Source organism: Desmodus rotundus, chromosome X (assembly GCF_022682495.2).
Source record: "Desmodus rotundus isolate HL8 chromosome X, HLdesRot8A.1, whole genome shotgun sequence".
Taxonomy (NCBI): Eukaryota; Metazoa; Chordata; class Mammalia; order Chiroptera; family Phyllostomidae; genus Desmodus; species Desmodus rotundus.
In genome coordinates, this window is record NC_071400.1 from 60,464,676 (window position 1) to 60,472,270 (window position 7,595).

Consider the following 7,595-nt stretch of genomic DNA (forward strand, 5'->3'; position numbering starts at 1 on the left):
CCTTGAAAACATGAATGAACAAGCATAATGTTCAATGAAAGAGGCCACACATAAAAGAATCAATACTATATATGGTTCCATTCATACAAAGATCAAGATCAGGCAAAATAAAATGACATCGTTTCGGCGAGTTATACGTAGGCAGTAAAAGCTGTAAAGAAAAGCAAGTGTCTAAGTGAAATAAACCAGGCAGTGAGGGACAAATACCATATGATCTCACCTTTAAGTGGAACATAATCAACAAAAGAAAAAAGCAAACAAAATATAACCAGAGACACTGAAGTTAAGAACAATCTAACAATAGCCAGAGGGGAGGAGGGAAGGGAGAGTGGGGAGAAGGGTTTTCAGGAACTACTATAAAGGACACAGGGACAAAACCAAGGGGGAGGGTGGAAGTACGGGAGGGAGGTGGGTTCGGCTGGGGTGGGGTGGGGGGATGGGGAGAAAATGCAGACAACTGTGATCGAGTAACAATAAAAATTAAAAATAAAAAGAAAAGCATGTGTGTTGGTAGCATAAATGTCAGGATAGTGGTCCCCACTCGGATGGAAGAAGGGGGTGGGGATTGGGAGAGACACGTGGAGGCCAGGGTGCCTGAGCTGAGTACTAGTTAAATGCGTGTTCATGCTGTCATTATTTCCTAAACTGCTTGTTGATGTTTTCTGTACCTTTATGGACATATGTCAGATTCCATAATTTTTTAAAGTTTTAAAATGTTTAATATATGGATTTAACAGAAGATTAGAAATGGCTGGAGAGGAAAATTAGTAAATTGTAAAACAGCTAAAGAAACACAGAAGCACAAAGAAATACCAAATTTCAAAAAATTGAAAAATACAAGACATGGAAGATAGAGTTGGGAAGTCTAACAAAAACCTGTTATCCTACAAGGAGAAGACAGAGTGAGGCAGTGGCAAGAGTTTAAGAGAGAGTCACTAAGAACTTTCCAGAACTGATAAAGGACACAAATCAACAAATTCAAGAAGCCCAATAAATCCCAAAACAGGAAGAACAGAAATAGATCTACCTAGACATAAGATCTTAAAATCAGTCACATTAAAAAAGCCTTTTTTTAAACCTTTAGAATCACGACTTTTAGACTGAAAGCTGACTTCTCAATGGCATCGATGAAATCCAGAAGAGAGTTGAATAATATCTTCAATATGCTGAGAATAACTATCAAAGAGAAAAAATAGGTCCCATTAAAAGAATCAGAAGTCTGAATATCTGCAAACTTTTTAGCAAAGTACTAGGAACTAGAAAACAATGAACTGATGCCTTCCAAATTTGGGGGGGCGGGAAACGATTTTCCAACCTAGAATTCTACATCCAAACTATCAATTGTAAGGTTAGACTAAAGACATTTTCCAACATGAAAGTACTTGTGCATTTACCTCCTCCACATTCTTTCTCTGGAAGCTACCAGAGAAGGTGATCCACCAAAACCACAGAAGAACCTCAGAAATAGGTAGAAATGGAGTCCATGAAACATTTTTTCGGCCCCAAGCCAAAAAAGAGGCCAATGCAATCTCCAAGATAACGGCATGGGAGCCTAGGCTAGCAGCTAAGCCATGGGCCTGGAGGGCAAGTCAAAAGGCTCCGAGAGAGAGCACTCCAAGGGAATGAAATTAATGAAATGCCGGACATCTCTGACCAGCTAGAGAGGACGTATAGACAGTTGGCAGAAGTGCTGACCTATATAGCACAGAACAAGCAACACAGGGGTTGGGGGACACAAACATTAACTCTAAGAAAAACAAAACATTGGGAGAGAACGGAAATATCATCAGAGTAATGACTCAGCTGAGACCAGTGTTTTCATGGACTTGATAATATGAACACCAAGGAATGACCTAACCCAAATCATTGTATATCATACTGGGAGGATGGGGGCAGGGACTGAAAGAGCTACATCATTGTCCTTTATAGTGAGAAGTCATTTGATAATTTCTAAAATATTTATATATAAAGAAATAGCACTCTGCCCAAGCTGGTGTGGCTCAGTGGATTGGGCACTGGCCTGCGAACGGAAGAGTCGCTGATTCGGGTCCCAGTCAGGGCACATGTCTGGGTTGGGGGCATGCAATCCATAGATGTTTCTCTCTCCCTCTCCCTCTCCCCTTCCTCCCCCTCTCTAAAAATAAATAAATAAAATTTTAAAAAAGAAAAAAGAAATAGCACTCTAAACAATTTTTTAAGAGAACTGGAGGTAAATGCCAAAAGAAACAGCTAAAAAGGTAGAAAGTGGGTGATTCTGGAGAGTGGGTCATTGGATGAGTGCAAGCCAGGGATTGCTCTTTTTTGTCATAAACCCCATAGAACCATTTACTCATTGGACCAGGGGTTGGCAAACTGTGGCCTGGTTTCATACAGGTGTGAGCTAAGAATGGTTTTGACATTTTTAAATGGTTGAAAAAAATCAGAAAAAAAGTAGTTTTTGACATGTGAAAGTTACGTGAGATTCCAATGTAAATGTCCATATAAGCAAAGTGTGATTCCCACGCAGCCACTCTTGTTCATTTACATATTGTCCCCGGTTGCATTTGTGCCACCCCAGCGACAGCGTCCAGCAGCTGCAACAGAGATCCTGTGTCCTCAAATATTTACTATCTGGGTCTTTATAGAAAAAGTTTGCTGACCCCTGCTTTAAACTATGTTCATATATACCATTGATAAATGAAAAAACTAAATAATTACTTAAGAAGAAATAGAAAGTAGGGAAAATTAAAGTTTGCTAATGACTAGTTCTATTGGGAAATTGTATAGCTATCACATGAAACTCAAAATTGAGAGAAAAATGTTGGTGAAACAAATTAAAGGTAACCACTAGGAAAAGCCAGGTGCATAACATCCAAATAATCAAAGAGACATAAAATGGAACTTGATTAATCCAAAAAAAGGAAGGAAAGGAAGAAGAAAAAGAAACAAGATATCAGGTTAAACAGAAAATATAAAATAGAATGTTAATAAGATGTGATTATCAATGGCTATATACCATATTCTTGAGGGGAAGACTCAATACTGTAAATGCCAGCCCTCTACATATTAACCTATAAATTCAATAAATCCCAACTAAAAACCCAATGGGAATGTCTTATGAATCTCAAAATAGCTTGTTTTAAGATTTATTTGGAAAAATGCAAAAAAAAGCTAGAAATTTTTGAAATAAAATAATAAATGTGGTCTTAAGACAATTGGCTATTTGAAAAGATTAAGTTAGAGTGTTTCCTGTTATTCATATGCAACAATAAAGTTGAGACAGAATAAAAAACTAAACATAAAAATGAAACTATAAAATTATTAAGAGGGCATAATAGGAATATTTTTATAATTTTGTGGGTAGAATATCTTTCTAAACGACTCAAAACAAAATGTCATGAAGCAAAGTTTTACATATTTTACTGCACAAATGTGTTTTAAAACATTCTTATATAGGAAAAAAAGCATAAAATTAGCTTTTGGTTCAAACACTTGCTGCTTCTTAAAAATAAAGTATCTGAACGTTTTTTTAAAGCAACAGATTGAGAAAAAAAGATTTTTGCAATATCTCTAATAGGTAAAAGGCTAATCAACACAAAGAAGACCTGCATATTAGAAAGCTAAAGAGAAATAATCCAATATAAATATATTAAGGGACAGCAACGAATCATTAAGAAAGGACGGACTACAAGTGGCAATAAACATATGATAAATGTGCAACTGCAAGGAAGTTGGGCAAAGGTAAATCAAAACAGTGATTAACTATGATTTTCTCATCCATCAGAATGCCACACATTAAAAAGTCTAACAGAATCCAGTGTGGAAGTAGGAGCCCATATAGGGACCGGACTTTTCTTGCGCAATCACATGTATCGATGAAAAATTTCAATGCACTAACCTTTAACCAAGCAAGAACATGAATGTCTAGCCACATTCAGGGACACTTACGGCTGTCAGCAGCTCAGCAGTTTTGAAGATGCTTCCCAGTGGCTGAACTTACAGTTTAGTGTTGTGGAGATGGTCCGCTGAGAGCAAGGCTAATTCTTGGTAGCTCATCTCAAAATCAGAGAGACTACAGTGTGGCTTTCGTACAGATGGGGACTTTCATACAGAAGTCAGTGGGAGCCCCCGCAAGTCAGGCTCCCTGGGAAAGCTGCTGGCCAGCATTGGGCTAATGCCAGCTAAACACTCAGACAGGTCTTTCCATACAGAAGATAACCAGAAAGAAAGGTCAGTGCAGAGACGCCATGGTGTCTCGAAACCTCAGTCCGCCTTCTGTGCTGAGAAGCTGACCTGGGAGCTGGGCTGCTATGGTCAATTGACATGTGAAAATCGCTATGGTGTGAGGAGGGGTACCAGAAAATTGTAAAATTACAGCATAGCTTTCTTAACACTGTGATAAAATATGCAAAACAAACTTCACGGTTGTAACTATTTCTAATGTGTGATGCGGCTGCTACTTTACTATCTTCACCACGTTGTCCACCACCACAGCATCTAGTCCCAGAACTTTTTGATAACCCCAAAAGTAGATCCGGGATCATGTACACAAGCAGTCCTCTTTGAATTAATAACATGAGAGAAAATCTAAAGATATAAAATAATTTTGAATAATGTTGATATGCAAATGAGAAATGTTCAAAAGCCACTGAACTGGATGCAAGGAGGGAGCTGTGTGCGGAGGAAGCCGTGCGCGGAGGGAGCCACGCGCGGAGGGAGCCACCACAGCGGTCACATAACTGGCCGCACAGAACACTCGACGCCATTTTCGCCTGAGACGGTGAAGGGGTAGCAGCTATGGCAGAGGCTCCCGAGATTCCTGCTGTTGGCGAAGAAGTCAAGCCTGATGCGTATACTTTGCAGGTTCTACGGGACCTGGCCAACCGTTTGCGCATCCAGTCTATCAAGGCCACGTGCACCTTAAGCTCTGGGTAAGTCGCCTTCATCGAAGCTGAGTTGGCGCCGAGCGGCAGGCCCAGCGGTGACGAGGGGTGTGGGGGGAAGGGAAAAGTTGGAGCTGGGGGAAGGAAAAAGTTGGAGCTGGGTGGGCTTGGTTGTAGAGGCCGAGTTTTGGGCCACAGGGGCTTGGGTTCTACCCTCAGACGCCGCCTAAGTGGTTCCCTTGGTGGCCGGCCACGTGCTCAGGCAATGGCCCCTCACCACCTCGCTGGTGGTCCCTGGTATGAACGTAGGTGGGTGGGCTGGCAGGGGACGGAGAGGGCAGTGCCAGGCATCAGATCAGGCTAAGGTGGAGTGGAAGAGCCCCAGATTTTCTGTGTAAGTGGTTGCCCTCAACGCCAGGGTCCCCAAACCCAGGGCGTGGGAATGGGAAGAAGTAAAGTCTAGCTCTGACCGGTTTGGTCCAGTTGGTTGGGCGCCATTCCGCAAAGCGGAAGGTCCCCGGTAGGATTCCTGGTCAGGACACGTGCTTACGTTGTGGGTTCTGTCCCCAGTCGGGGCACATACGAGATGCAACTAATGTTTTTCTCTCACTAAATGTTTTTTTCCCCTCTTTTTCTCTCCCCGCATCCTTTTTCTCTAAAAATAAACAAAATCTTTTTAAAAATAACCTAAAAGGGGGGTTGTTGGATCTGCTGGTATTTTGTTAAGGATATTTGCATCAGTAGTCATAAGAGATATTAGCAGTTTTCTTGTAAGGTATTTGTCTAGCTTCAGTGTAAAGGCAATGTTCACTGTTTCCCTTCAGTATTTTTTTAGAACAGCAGTCCCCAACCATTTTGGTATCGGCGGCCATTTTCTCGGAACACAGGGAGGAGGGGCGGGGTGGGGGAGGGGAACCGGAAGTGGAGCTCCAGCCCTATTGCCAATGAGCGGAAGTTCCGCTCGCTCAACAGCCGCTTAAGTCCTGCTGTGCGACCTGGTTCTTAATAGGCCACGGACGGGTACCCGTCCGTGGCCAGAGGCTTGGGGACCCCTGTTTTTGAAGACTTTGAGGATTAATGTTCTTTATATCAGGTCCAGTTTTTCTTTGTCAGGGAAGTTTTTAACTACTGATTTAATCTCGTTATGGGTTTATTCCGATTTTCTGTTTTTTCGTGACTCAGTTTTGGGTCTTTCTAGAAATTCCTTCCAGGTTAGCTCATTTATTTTTTCATTATATTTTATTGTTTATGCTATTACAGTTGTCCCGGTTTTTTACCTTTTTCTCCCCTACTCAGGCAATCTACACACTGTTGTCCATGACCATGGGTGATGCATATAGTTCTTTGGCTAATCCCTTCAACTTCCTCCATTCTCACAGCTATCAGTCTGTTCCATATTTCTATGCTTCTGATTGTTAATATTTTGCTTGTTAGTTTGTTTGGTTAAATTCTACATAAAAAGCAAGATCATATGGTATTTGTCTTTCACTGACTGGTTCATTACACTTAGCCTAATAGTGTACAGGTCCATCAATGCTGTCATAAAAAGTTCCACCTTTTTTACCATGGAGTAATATTCCATTGTGTAGGCAGGGGTGTCCAACCTGCGGCCAGAGGCACGCAGCCCAACACAAAATCGTAAATTTACTTAAAACATCCTTGGTACTTATTTATATTATGGCAGGAAGTTTGTATCTTTTGACCATCCACCTCCAATTCCCTCTCCCCCAACCCCCACCACTAGTAACCACAAATCTGATGATCTATTTTTTATGAGTTTGTTTTTAGATTCCACATATAAGTGAGATTACATAGTATTTGCCATTCTACATCTGACTTATTTCACTTAGCATCATGCTCTCAAGGTCCATCCATGTTATCAAAAATGGTAGGATTTCCTTTATAATGGTTAAATGATAGTCCATTGTATATATCTATCACATCATCTTTATCCATTCTGTGAACATTTAAGTTGTTTCCATGTCTTGGCTGTTGTAAATAATGCTGCTATGAACATAGGGGTCTAGTTATCTCTTTGACATAGTGTTTTCATTTACTTTGGATATATTCCCAGAAGTGGAATGGCTAGATTATGTGGTAGTTCTGTTTTTAATTTTTTGAAGGTTCTCCATAGTGGCTGCACAGATTCACATTCCCACTGACAGTGAACAAGAGTTCTCTTTTCTCCACATCCTCATCAATACCTCTCTCTTGTCTTTTTAATAACCATTCTAACATAATGGGAGGTGTTACCTCATTGTGGTTTTGATTTGCATTGGGTTTATGGTTAGTAATGTTGCTCCTTTTCTTGTACCTGTTGACCATTTGAATATCTCTGGGAAAGTGTCTATTCACTTTCTGAGTACAGTTTGACCATTTTAATTGGATTATTGGGGGGTTGCTATTGAGTTGTATGAGTTCTTTATATATTTTGGATGTTAACCCCTTACCAGATAGGCAAATATGTTTTTCAAACGCTAGGTTGTCTTTTTCATTTTTTTTTTTATGGTTTCCTTTCCTTTGCATAAACTTTTTAGTTTGGTGTATTTTCACTTTTTTATTTTGTTTATTGAACTTTAGGTGTCATATCTGAAAGCTCATTACCAAGACCCATGTCAAAGAGACTTTTTTCTATGTCTTTTTTAAAGATTTTATTTATTTACTTCTGTAGAGTGGGGAAGGGAGAGATACATCAATAAGAGGTTGCTTCTCACACACCTCCAACTAAGGATC